The sequence below is a fragment of the Muntiacus reevesi genome, chromosome 10 (assembly GCF_963930625.1).
Source record: "Muntiacus reevesi chromosome 10, mMunRee1.1, whole genome shotgun sequence".
Taxonomy (NCBI): domain Eukaryota; kingdom Metazoa; phylum Chordata; class Mammalia; order Artiodactyla; family Cervidae; genus Muntiacus; species Muntiacus reevesi.
The window spans coordinates 65641967-65654718 of record NC_089258.1 but is presented as its reverse complement, the minus strand read 5'-3'; the positions used below and the strand labels follow the sequence as shown (position 1 = coordinate 65654718).

General features: G+C 41.8%; 1 protein-coding gene across 1 annotated transcript in view; it reads left to right on the top strand.

Moving 5' to 3' along the window:
* Positions 1–12752, top strand: part of PRAG1 (PEAK1 related, kinase-activating pseudokinase 1) — a 45048-nt gene that overhangs the window by 12588 nt on the left and 19708 nt on the right. The gene's annotated exons all lie outside the window — the stretch shown is intronic.

Sequence of the window (12752 nt, the reverse complement as noted above, 5' to 3'; positions counted from 1 at the left end):
AGCATGACTTCGAGGATTGGAATTGGATGAGTGAGATGGGTCACTGTCTCTAGATCTTATAGCCCATCTGATTAAATCTCTAGGAACTTCCTTGGCAGTGGTTACAATTTCCCCTTCCAAAGCAGGGGCTGCAGGTTCAATCCCTGGTTGGGGAGCTAAGATCCCACATGCCTTGTGGCCAAAAAGCCAAAACATTAAACAGAACAATATTGTAACAAATTCAATAAAGACTTTAAAAATGGTCCACATAAAAAAAAGAAAAAAAAAAAACAACACCTTTCAAATGCTCTATTCTTGAGGCACCTCTTACTGTAGTGGATTGTGATGGGATGGCAACAATTGACCAGGAAATCCCACAGTCTTCATGTATAACATGCTTTTCTCAGTGGCATTTTGAAAATCACAGTTTGTATCAGAAAGCATTATACGAACTTCAGGAATCTTCTCTTTATGTTTACCTTTTTGACAAAACTGGAATAAGTCGGCTGGAGATGGAGTCGGTTCGGTGAAGACTGAATACTGGGCATACTTCAGGGGAGAAATCCACCCCCTCCCACATACACACACACAGTTTGGCAAACAGAATAAAGCATACATATCAACACTACAGTTTTACATCCTGCTCCGTGCCAGGAAATTTATAGTTGGCCTCTTCGCATGAGTTAGTGGATAGAATCTGACATGGGACATCTAGTAATGCTGAAGCAGGGAGAACTAACATTGATTCCTATCTTCTTCTTCTATAATTTTTTTTTAAAAAAGAATCACTAACTGTAACAGTTGCATATATAAAGTATTTACGGTATTCTCTCCATTTTTGAGAACGCATCCATGGTGAAGGCTTAGGGGTTAGAGATTCTTTAATTCATCAGATACCTACCAATTGCCTAATTTCTGTGCAAGGTGCTAAAAAAAGCCAGTTACTGGGGTTCCACCCCTTAAGGCCCCTGAGGGTTGACTTGGTAGGAATTAAATCAGCAGATGTGCAAAAGGACTGCCAAAAGTTCATCCCAGCTTTGATTGCTTTTGTTGAGACTGGTTATCACAGCATCTGGATTCTCACTGAATTTCTTGTTCTGCCCAGTAAAGCCAAGGTAAGCTCAGCTTGGTGTCCGGGAGTAGTGAAATAGCAATCCTTCCATTTAAGGTCTTTTGACCTAATACAAATCATACTTAGTACAGGCATGTAGATAGCCATCTCTTTAAATTAAAAAAAAAAAAAGTTCCTTGAAGGTAAAAGACATGCTGCTGCTGCTGCTAAGTCGCTTCAGTCGTGTCCGACTCTGTGTGACCCCACAGACAGCAGCCCACCAGGCTCCCCTGCCCCTGGGATTCTCAAGACAAGAACACTGGAGTGGGAAAAGACATGCTTAGCCATCTATAATTTCAAAATATCCTGTTTAATGCCTGGCATATGTAGATGCTCAAGAAACTTTTATTCAGTAGACAGCAGTAGGCAGAGACCCTACCCTATTCCATTTTGGCCAGAAGCACCTAACTATGTTTTGCACACGAAGAAATACTGAGAAAGGAGCAAGTAGCATCATTAAATACTTGTATCAAAGTGTCTGATACCCAAGTTTCAGATTGCCTCCGTGCTCTGTTCTTGCCTCTCTTTTGGCAGTTAACACAGTATTTTGAATTAAACTCCATTCATAAGTCATATCTTTCTAAGAGCTTGTAAACTCTTGAGAGTACAGGAAACATTTTATATACTTTTCTTTGACTTTTCCATAGGATGCCTTAAGACAGTAGGTATTCATTAAAAGATTATTGAATTAGGGGGGAAAAAAGGCCAGAAGGAACTACAGATCTTGGCCTTATTTTCACTGGGCACCCCATTATAATTCTGTGGCTTGAGTTAAAGAAACTGAAGTTAAGTTAATAATTATTAATGCTATTAATGCTTCAAGGTGGGCAAACACTATGAGAGCACAATGCACCCTTTCATGGATTAATTACTCTCCAACGATTGTGCATTTGCTTTTTTTTTTTAAGCTGAGCAGGTGTTTGGAGCCCAGCCCTCTTGCCACAAGAATGTTCTTTTCAGGCAGTAATCACCTAAGGACTTTTTTCCCCACCCATAAATTGCAAGGAATTCTAGGGTGTGGTTTCATTTTTCTGAGAATAGACTTTCCATGCTTTCTGAGGTGGGTTGGGAGATATAGGCATGGGCCGCATGATCAAGCCCCCTCTGCCATCACATGATCAAAAGCACTTTGTTCCTAGAATAGCCAGCCTACCTTTGAGGTGTGGAAGTCACCAACTGCTGAGACATTTTCTCTATTTGTAGTGCGGGAAATCTGCTGTTTGGTTATCACTGATGTGCTCACAAGACTTGCCTTTCCCTTTATCAGGGTAGATAGACCAACTGCAAAGAATCATTAGCAACCATTTCTCCAACTAATAATTTTCACTTTAAGATCAACATCTTCAGCCTCTGTGCTAAAATTGCTCACTTGTTTCTTTCTATTGACTTTTGGGCAGATCCCTGAAAATGTTGGGCATTAAAGGGTGTTTGTTCTGTCCCCATACAGCTCTGTAAAATCCTCTGCTTCCATCAGCTTTTGTCTGGTACTCTGGACATTTATTCTCTGTACTTTTCTAATAGACAGACTTATGTAAACAAGTGTCCTCCGCTGGGGGAAAAGGGGAACTTCCAGATTAAAGACTGCTTTAAAAAAAAAAACACCAAAAAACCCTTCCCTTCTTACTCAAGATATTTTGCTCTCCAGTTAATTTTAATATCTATCTCTACCAGATGATCACCCTGACTTCCTGGCAGTTTTGTTTTAGCCATTTCATGCCCATATATACATGTGCTATAAAAAATTTCCCCAAAGTTTAAAACTTGTCTTTTAGGCAAATGATTGGCAATGTTTCCACTGTGTGTCCCTTCACAATGGCTCCTGATTCCAGGAGCTCTGTAGACAGTCAAAAAGAATGAAAATTCAGATACCCTGGATAAAGACAAGAATAGTTGAGGTAAACTGACACATTAAGTAGTAATAAGACTTTGAAGATTAGGAAGAAAGGGAAGAAGAATCTTTGGAATTTTGAAGTCAGTCATAATGGGGAGGTCACTTAAAATAATACTTATGAATGTGTGATCAAAAGGAGGGTTTTGTGAGTGCACGTTCTTGCACCACCAATTAGGGCAATTAGCTTGCATCCTCCACACCAGCTACAGTCAGTTGGAGTAGCAGTCTGGAGTGTCACATGGAAAACTGAGAGCTTGCTAAACTCCATTAATACTGTCTGCAGGTTGTGGGAGGGGGGGAGCGGTGTACAGCCACAGGTGCCAGCTATTTGCCTATCCAGGTTAAGCATCCAAAATTTACCATCAGTAATTGCAGAATCATTGGGGACCAATAACTGTTTCCTATCAGATGGTAAAGAATGGAAAGAATCTGCCTACAATGCAGGAGACTCAGGTTTGATACCTGGGTTGGGAAGATCCCCTGGAGGAAGAAATGGCAACCCACTCCAATATTCTCTCCTGGGAAATCCCATGGACAGAGTAGCCTGGCGGGCTACAGTCCACGGGGTCACAAAGAGTTGGACACGGCTGAGCGACTTAACACTTCACTATACTAATTTGAAAGTTCCACACCTGGGAGAGGATCTGTGGGCCGTCTAGGCCATGTAGCCCTAAGTGAAGTGTTTGCAGAAGAGGGTCTTCTGATTACAATCTCCACCTTCAGACTGTTGTGCCAAAATGTTTTGTTTCCTTTTAATGAGTGATTATGAATATTTTCTGACTCTTAATGAGTGACTGAATATTTTGTGAATTATGAGTGATTATAAATATTCCATGAACTTTTGGAAGTTTGTATTTTAGTAAACAATAGTTACCATTAATTCTAGTATCCAATATATAAGGTCTTATTTCTCTTTAAAGACCTTAAATTTATGTTTTCAGTCCTTACACCATGTTAAACAAGGAGTGTTAGCCTCACCCTCTTTAACTTGTAGCACTGACTTTCTGTGCCCCAGGTGGTGGGGTAAGGGGGTCCAGGCAGGAGGTATGTCAGAATCTTTCAGAGGAGTAGTTTGAATTGGGAAATATTAAATATTTATATAATATCAATATTATATAAATTAATATTAAATATTATATAAATTTATACTTTAGAAATTGAAAACTATTGTTTTCATAATTACTTACATATAATTTTTCCAAGTCCTTTTTCTGGTGGTAAGTGAGGGCATCTGTTTTTATGAAAATATTCAACATGAGGACGGAACGCATCTCCCTGGGAGAGAGTAGAAGAAAACCCAGAGAGGAATATTTGCTGATCTGTTACATTTACTTGGTGACTTCCCTTCAGATCTTTCAAAATGCCTCCTTGATATTTGTGTCCTCGCCAGAGCTTGACACAGGGGATTGTCTGCGCAGTAAATAGTAAATCCCATATCCCGCCCCTTGGTCCTTTTCCTTTGCCTCCTTCAGCACTGATCTGCCCTTCCTCCTGCTTGTGATAGTCATTTAATCGCTAACTGTTGAGGTCTAGGTGTAAGGGAAGCTAAAATGAATTACCCAGGAAAATAAAATATAAGAATACGCTGTTCCCGCTCCATTCCTGAGTGATGCCTTCGAGTAAAACACAATGAAGATCGGTACAGTATTGTTTGTAGTAGCTGGGAGTTGGCGCAAACCCAGGCTTACTTGAGAGAGGTGAAGATAGTGGCTCAGAATACCAAATAATGGGATGAAAGATTGGAATAGCTGCTTTGGAGAATGCGAGGTCGGTGAATGGATGGTCAGGGAGCCACAAGAGCTAGCTGTCAGGAAGTTTGAGTTCGTCGTGGTACCAGCCTGCATGGCTGTGTGCTTTTCTAGAGAAGCACTGGGCTACCTACCGCAGGAGTCAGATGGGAGATGTTTGTTTCATCTTTGGGTCTCTTTAAAATATGAAAGTAAAATCTCTAGCCTATCTATTAAAAAATATCTAGGTATTTTCTGTCCAAAATACTGGATTTGCTGGAGGCTGCTGAAGTCTTCTGTCTGTCTGTCCCCATCTATCCATCATCCATCCACCCATCTTTCTGTATAACTTGTACTTGCTTTGTAGCTGGTACTACTTTTGGCACTTATTAAATAGTAACTCATCGGCTCTTCCTAACCAGCGCCGCACCCCACCCCACCCCCAGTGAGGTAAGTAGTAGCAGTGTCTCCATTTTGTGCCCCAGGGCCGATGCTCGATGCTTGTAAGATTGAAACTCTTGTGGGAAGCTTTTCAAATGCGTTCGTCGCTCTTGTTCCTAAAGGCTCCAGAGGTTCCTTTCTCGCTGTGCTGACCCGTGGGCAGGGCCGCTGGTGGGAGGGCCCCGTCTGTGGATTGTAGTTGTTCAGGCTTTACTTTCCATTGGTCATTCATTGCCTTCTTTTCACCTTCTCTTCCCGTCTGCCTCTGTGTGAACAGATGATCAAGCTCTTGAACATGTAGCGTTTCTTCCTTAACAGGCCAGGAGTTGGAGATTCATTATTGGAGATGCAAGTGTAGTGGACCAGGTGATGGGGTCCAGCCGCTGAGTTGCTCTGCACCCTCTTACCTGCTTTCCGTAGCTGGTCTCCTGTCCTCAGCCTGGGCTTAAACCTTCCCACACTAGGTAGTTGCTGCCTTCCTCTCTCTTGCACCAGAAATTCTTTGGGAAAGGACATAGCCATGCAGACTGGGGGCCACAAATAAGAGACTTTGATTTTCTGAGACAGCAAAGGTCATCTTTTAAAGCCATTTGTATCTCTCAGTGCCAAAGTATATCTATGTATAGTTAGGACAAATGACTGCAAATTCCCATTTGACCGATTGAAATGTTTTTATCCATTTTTACACCAGATAACTAGTAACCTAAAGACGTGTATGTAGGTGCAGGTGTGCATGCATGCATGCGCATACTGCTGTCTTTAAAAATAAGCATGTCCTTATTCCTGTTTTTAAATGGTTTCCACTGAATGCAAAGTGCTTTCGTTTGGGGTTAAACCAAAGGGTTTTTTCAACTTGAGGTGCCCCAGCAGTCACCAGTGCATTAACTGCAAATGCAAATTAAAAAGCCTGCACCGTGGGGACTGTAAAGGTCATCTGACCCCAAATGAAACTGATTTCCTATCTTTATATGTGCTAATAAGTCAGTGGGGAAGCCTGCCACCAGAGCAGACTGGATCCATTAGTTCCTTCATTTGGCACTTAGACACTTTGCAGAATAACTCCCATAGCATCTTCTTCAAAGAGCACTAAGGATAAAAACAATAAAAACCTTTCCAGCTTAGCTGTATAACTTTCTCATCCCATCTCTTGAAAAAAAAAAATATTTTTTAAACTATAAGATTGTTAGATTGTATAAATTCAGGATATTTGGAAACTGTGGTATTTTGTAGATATGAAAAAGCCTCAGCTATTGAGTCCAACTTTCCGGAGGGCTGTTGTTTACTCAGCGTTCCTGCCTTTTGCAAGTTTTGCTGGGCAAGTGTAGCCGGGCAAGTGCGATTCTTTTCTTAAAGGAAACATTTATCCTCCTAGATGCCTCCCAGTTATTGAAACAGAGGCAGATAAACTTAATCAAGAAGTATTTAATAATGACTCTGTGTTCCAGCATGTCCTGACTAGGACACAGCTCCTCAAAACAGTTTATAATTGTGGTGGTAACAAGCCTGTTTCACATGAAACAGAATCATCTAACCAGGATTATAACCAAATGCTCAGTGATGTGAATCAGACTCGGTTTGGTATGAGTTCCAGAGCAGACAGACCAGTCAGAGGAGACAGATGGCTGGGGAAGGGTTTGTAGGTAAGTGATGCTTCTGCTGCTAGGTCTTGGGTACGGAAAAGGTTTGAAGGGGAGAGAGAATGTTTCCCTCTCTGCCGAGGTGGGGCAGGGGCAGGAATGCAGGGTGCTTTGGGGACAATGAGAGGCTAGCCCCACTGGAGCAGAGTATATATGAGCAGAAGTAGTGGATATCGATTAACCAAAATGGTGATAATTTTTTTTTCCAAACAGAATGCTAGGCATGTGTTCTAATGTATACACAGTGCGGGGGTGGGGTGAGGGGGATATTTGAAATCAAAGAAAATCTGGAGGTGTGTTTCTGTTACCATGCGAGACCAGAGCTGATTCAGTATGGTGGCAGAGGTCAAGAATACTTGCATGGGCTCTGTGTAGGGTTCTTCAAGGTTGACCATCATTATGAGAGAAGAATTTTGGAGAGATTTGGAGTCAGAATGACCAAAGCTGCAGATGTTTTCTGATGACCATGGCTTGAACCCTCTGCATACTTTTTTAGAGGAGATTGATCAATATTTATCTCCCAGGTTGTTGAAACAAGGATGGTGTCACCTCTCCTCACTGTTGTAGCCACAAAACCTGACACAGTGCCTGGCACAGATCAGACAGTCAGTATTTATTTACTGGAAACTCTGAGAATGGTATTCAAAAAAAGACAGGATTGGGGAATGTGCTGCTGGTCATACAGGCATAACATAAATAAAAATGGGGTGCTTGTATTCACTAAGCAAACCCAGTGTTTCAGTTCCAATCATTGAATGATTCTGACTTTAGGATCTGGCCAAATAGTAGAGAATGAAATAGGGTGAAATTGAGTGTATTTGAGAGGGTATTTGAATTGCTTCTGATGATGCTGCCCAACAGGACAATTGGAGATTGAAAGCCGCAGGTCACAGAGGCAGAGCCGTTCCTATTTTCCTGTTCTTTCGCAGGAAGTGCATTTTATAGAAAAGTCAGAGAGGAACTGAGGGGAAACGGAGAGCTCTGAGCTGGTGAACTCACAGCAGGCTGACAGGGCGCACTCGGCCGCCTTTGAAGCTGGCCCTTCATCCTCAGGGCTGCTCCGCGGGGCCCCGCCATCACCGGCCCAGCACACCCCCGGGCTCTGGGAGGCCATGCGGATGATCACAGCACCGAGGGCTGGAGTCTGGGATGGTAAGAGGCTCTCATTCTTTGATTAAGGCATGACTTGATTTAGTTGCATCTAAGCCAGTTTATTTCCCCTTCTTGGTAACTTCAACAAGGTTTAAATGAGTTTTCCAACATGTTCGTGCTTTCTGAGCTACCTGAAAGGGCTTCTCCAAAACATTAGACACAGCAGCGAGCTTGACCCATCCAAAGGCTGGGTGGTGTAACTGTGTCCAGGGGTCTGGAGAGCTAGTGTAAAACCGCACACTGGTGCTGCGTGACTTCTCTTACCTCTCGCTCCAGGGGCAAACATTTCTCAACCAAATAGATGTGAACTAACCCAGACCCAGAGCTTTGAGAATGAACGTTCGCCTCGGTCACACACTTTCAGTTGTGCTGCGTATGAGGATTCTAGCCGCCGTGTCTGAGATACAGTCTCTGCCCCCACTGGGGTCTGGTATCTGTTCAGAATTTTGGGCATTCTGAAAACTTGGGGTTATTTTTAGACTTGTTTTTTTTTTTTCCTACGAATGAGGAAGTCTGGCAGATGGCTCTTCCGGCTGGATTATTATTATTTTTTTGCAGCTTTCTACCAATACAGTAGGGAGAAAACTCTGGCAAGGCTTCCTTCTCTAAGGACAATGGGGGGAAAAGCCATTCTGCAAACATTGGGCAGCAGCTGCAGGGTTCAGATCTCTAAGTACGCTGTGCCACTGGCTGTGTATCTCACACTGCTCTCCTGTGACCGTGTCTAATCACAGGGGGAGGTAGGGAAGGAAGTCTGAGCAAGAACAAGTCATTTATCACAGTGCCGAGCAATGACATCTGTGCAGGCAGCGCTCTCACTGCAGCTGATAAGAGTGTTATTCGCCACCCAGAGAGGAAAGACTAGAGCATGTGGCTTTGGCCTCATGAAGCCACTTCCTTAAATCACATGACATCAGAGTTCACCGCATAGATGGTTTGCACCAGTTTTATGAAAGGCAAGTCAAACTATCATTAATGAAGGAAAAGAGCCTTTAAAAGAGAATAAGTATAATCTGACTGTGTATTGCTGAGTGCCTTCGGATTCTCATCCGGCCTCGAGTCTGATGGAACAATCTATTAGGGCCCAGAAAAGTCACCTTTGGAATCTTAAGCCTTTTGCAAGGATGCTTGAGAAATCTACTGCACACACAGACTGAAGACACAAAAACAACGTGATTGTCTGCCCCCGCTTTGATGGCCAGCTTCCCCCTTTTCATTTTCAAGTCTGGTGTGGTTGTGTTCCTTTGATAATTGAACTTGCTATTCTCTAAGACAACAGATCATACAGGTTTCCAAGGTGGATGAGATTTGATGCAGTTCATATGAAAGATTTTATAAAAGGGTCACCCCTTTCCTCCTTATTTACATCTAAGCATCCCAACTGCCTGTGGGGTTTTAGTTACTGGTCAGGAACCTGGGCTTCTTGAGGGTTTTTTGGTAGAGAAACTTTCACGTGTCCAGGGGCTTCCCTCGTGGCTCAGCTGGTAAAGAATTCACCTCCAATGAGGGAGACCTGGGTTCGATCCTTGGCTTGGGAAGATTCCCCTGGAGAAGGGAAAGGCTTCCCACTCCAGTATTCTGGCCTGGAGGATTCCATGGACTGTATAGCCCATGGGGTCGCAGAGAGTCGGACACGACTGAGTGACTTTCACACACACACGTGTCCAAGGTTTTTCCAATAATTACCATTTTGTTCTCTGTTTTGGGTGTTTTTTTTTTTTTTTTTAAGGAAATATTACAGATACCGTGGAATATCCCTCCCTATACAATTTCCATTTCAATTGCCCCTTGCTACCCAGAGTCATCACTGTCTTGAAGTTGAGTGTCATTTCCATTTTACCACGTGTATGTGGTAAAATGTGTAAAAAATACATAGAATTGTAATGTGTTTTAAAATTGTATATAAATGGTGTCACGCTTGAGCCTTTTGCAAGCTACTTTTAATAGTCAGCATTTTAAGAATTCTTTTCATACTAGTACGTTTAAATCAAGTTTATTTATTTTTGAATGCTATATGGTACTCTGATACAAGACTATACCACAGTGTATAGTCTTCCATTCCTTTACTGATGGCCACTGGACTGCCCATGATTTTGTTTCTGCTGTTAGTAACACTGTGAATAGTCTTCCCCATATATGAGTTTCTCTAGATCTGCCCTACACAGTGCAGTAGCCACTAGCTAAAATGTGGGAGCCTAAATTGCAATGTGCTATAAATATAAAATATAAACCAGATTTTGAAGACTTGGAATGAAAAAACTATAAAATATCTCATTAATTTTATATTTGTTGTATAGTGAAATGACAATATTTTATGTATTTTGTGAAGTAAAAGACATTGTAAAAATTAATTTTGTCTTTAATTTAGCTACTAAATTTTTTAAATTTTGTATATATGTACATGGCTTGCATTATATTTCTATTGAACAAGACTGTTCTGGATCGGGAGTCATCATCTACCACCCACAGGTCAGCTATCTGTGATGTAAAAAAAGTTTTACTAGAAAACATGCCCATTTGTTTACGTATTGTCAGTGGCTCCTTCCCTGCTACAAAAGCAGAGCTGATACTTGCAACAGAGACTATATGATCCATGAGCCTAAAATATTTACCACCTGTTCTTTAAGGAAAGGTTTGTCTATCCCTATTCTAGAGTGATGACTTTTAACCTTTTTAAAACTAAGTTTCTAAAATATATTTTAAGAATTATATTTAATACTGTGATCCAATACACACACACACACACACACACACACACACACACACACACACACACACACACACACACACACACACACACACACCTCTGAAACAGAAGTTTCTCAAATACTTACTCTCTTCATTTTTATTTCTGGTCTATTCTATTTTGTTAAGCTGCCTTGACACACAAAATTGAGCTGGCCATTCATTCACTACCAGTCATTTAATATCTTTGTTCCTTTTGCATATGGCAACTGAACATTTTTCTTTCTTTTAATGCTTTACTTTATACTAAATAATTGTGTGTATGTTCTCACACATACCACATTTACTTTTTGTTTTGTTTTCTCTATTTATATGCATTTCTTCTGGTGTTTTTCTGCATCAGCTCAGCAGCTGTGGTGCTGGAATTTCTCCCATGGCAGTCTTCTGAGCCTGTAGACCAGGAGACTACAGGGCCACTCTGATGTGGTTGCATTGCCAGAGAGACCTAGCTTTTTTTTTTTACCTAGACTGAGGACTTGTCATTATTCACAACTTCATATCTTGGCCTCATCTGCAAAAGCCATTGTTGTTGGATCTGTTGTTGGATCATAAAATAAAAATCATAAAATAAAAAAAAAAACATTTTATGAAACCTATGATGATGTTTTGGCAGAGGGTAAAATAAAGACAATCTACTACCATAGCACTTCCTAAGATTTGATATCCCCAAGGCCCCTAGAGTGACATTGGAATGTAAAGAATATTATTAGTTGTAACATTGCCATCACTGTAATATTTAGGTGTAATAGCTTTAAAACTTTTAAAAATGCGGTCCTAAGGGTGGGAGGTAGGGAGAGAGACATATTTCTGGAGAACCTGTTTCATGGAAGCAAACTTTCTCTAAACTTTTCTGTTAATGAAGAAGAGATTGCACTGCCTGTGAGGACCACACAGGGCTGGGCAATGCTGAACACAAAGAACAATCAATACATTCTTGGCTGTAAGGTCATATGCATTAAATAAGGCAGTTCTGATACCAAATCAATACTGTTTTGTGTATTTCCTACAGCAGATATTGAGATATAGATCCACCGTGGTGGGAGAGGAGTGTCATCAGGAGATATCAGTCCGGACAAATCTAGGTTACCACCAACAGGGAGAAGGCTGGATTGATTGTGGTCTGTCCCACTGTGTGGGGGAAATGTCAGGTCAGAGTGAATATTCATGTGGTCCTCGGAAAGAGGGAAATCAATCAGCTAAACCTTCTACTTAATAAGGAAACCGTTTTCTCCAAGGCGAGGTCCTTTTCTTGAACTTGATATTCCGGTCCCCAATGCGTCAGTCATTCTATCTTAGAGACACAATCAAAGATTTCATAGAAAGCCTAAGGGCAGATTCATTCCTTAGTTTTGGTATAAGGTTTAATATGGTTCTATCTAAGCATTGCACTACACGTCTAGTTAAAATTGAAATAACGTTTCCTTTAATTCCATGGAACAAGCTAGACCCTTTGAAGCTATATCAAGAGAGTACCAGGCACAGAAGAAATCTTTTGTTTTTGGTCCACAGTTCACTTGTCCTGTGATCCTGCAAAACCTCCGCAATCTCTGTGTATCTCTGTACATTGGCTTGTATGATAATGTTCAATTTTTCTTTGTAGAGATGACACATAGTATAGTAGCTGACATACATGTTTTGGCAGAGGGGGCCAGAGTATGAAGGCTGCTGCTGCTGCTAAGTCGCTTCAGTCGTGTCCAACTCTGTGCGACCCCATATACAGCAGCCCACCAGGCTCCCCCGTCCCTGGGATTCTCCAGGCAAGAACACTGGAGTGGGTTGCCATTTCCTTCTCCATTGCATGAAAGTGAAAAGTGAAAGTGAAGTCGCTCAGTCGTGCCCGACTCTTTGACTCTTCACTATCCCGTGGACTGCAGCCTACCAGGCTCCTCTGTCCATGGGATTTTCCAGGCAAGAGTACTGGAGTGGGCTGCCATTGCCTTCTCCGGAGTATGAAGGCAGTTCCTCCCAAATCATGATTTGGGGGCTTTTCCAAATTTAACAGACTCACTTGTCTTTAATCACACTCCAGAAATCACCTGCCATTCGTGTGTATGAGGTTTCAGAAGAGC